This window comes from Sinocyclocheilus grahami, unplaced genomic scaffold (assembly GCF_001515645.1).
Source record: "Sinocyclocheilus grahami isolate Dianchi unplaced genomic scaffold, SAMN03320097.WGS_v1.1 scaffold26.1, whole genome shotgun sequence".
Taxonomy (NCBI): Eukaryota; Metazoa; Chordata; class Actinopteri; order Cypriniformes; family Cyprinidae; genus Sinocyclocheilus; species Sinocyclocheilus grahami.
In genome coordinates, this window is record NW_015505205.1 from 2,932,540 (window position 1) to 2,933,486 (window position 947).

The window sequence follows — 947 nt, forward strand, 5'->3', positions numbered from 1 at the left end:
GAATAAAAGCTTTATAAACAATAACATACTGTTTGATGTGTTTGTTTTAATACAGTAATTGACTGATTCAATGTATTCGATAGTTAAAATGACACTTAACATTGTTAAAAAAGAGACAAGTTGGGAGGTTGTATCAAAGCATAGCTCAGTAGCTTAGTACATAAGTACATAAGATGTAGTTTCACTTCTCTTGAGTACAAGGTTTTATTTTTTTCAATTTTGCACCCAGTTTTGTCCCACTTCCCCACTTCTCTTGAACCGTTTCAGCTTAATTTAGCTTAACATCTGTGTTAACGTGATCATTTAAGCAAGTTTAGATTTAAACCCCACAGCAAGGGTAGATATTTAGGAGCAGGATTGATCACCTTGCTAGTTTACCTCACTGTTTCGGATGAGCCACTGCTTAAGGTGCATTTGCAGAATGACACCAGCTGGACTGACCTGAAAATACTGCACAAATCCTGTGCTAATAGGATTTGGACTATGTCTTATTGTAGGAGTAAACATTGTGGTCATTTACAATTTTCACTACCCTTCTTTTACTAGCGTAATTTCAGGGCAAATCAGTTCACTCAGTAATTTAATGCATCATTTTTAATTGAATTCCAAATAAAGTGGGGGACTGAATCATGTCAGCTTGAAGTAAAAAAAAAAAAACAAAACACCATAACATGAGTCAAGGTCCAGTGGAGAGGGAAAGATATTTATTTTGTAAAATAATTCAAATTCTGTATGGCTACAAGACTTGAGGCACAACCAAAAACAGCTCAAGTGTCTTTAGAACGTAGTAAAAGAGGGTCCCTACTCATACAGTGCTGGTGAAAAACAAAATGAGGTAAAGTTTAGAATGGTTTTACCCATACCACCATTTTCATAAATCTTGTAGTACTATTTGGTTTTCCAAAAAAAAAAAAAAAAAAAAAAGAATTCGAGTCAATTTTTATTAA

At 33.9% G+C, this 947-nt stretch overlaps 1 protein-coding gene across 2 annotated transcripts in view; it reads right to left on the reverse strand.

Moving 5' to 3' along the window:
• LOC107566576 (monocarboxylate transporter 4-like) overlaps nt 1–947 on the reverse strand; it is a 12,043-nt gene that overhangs the window by 1,284 nt on the left and 9,812 nt on the right. The window lies entirely within an intron of this gene.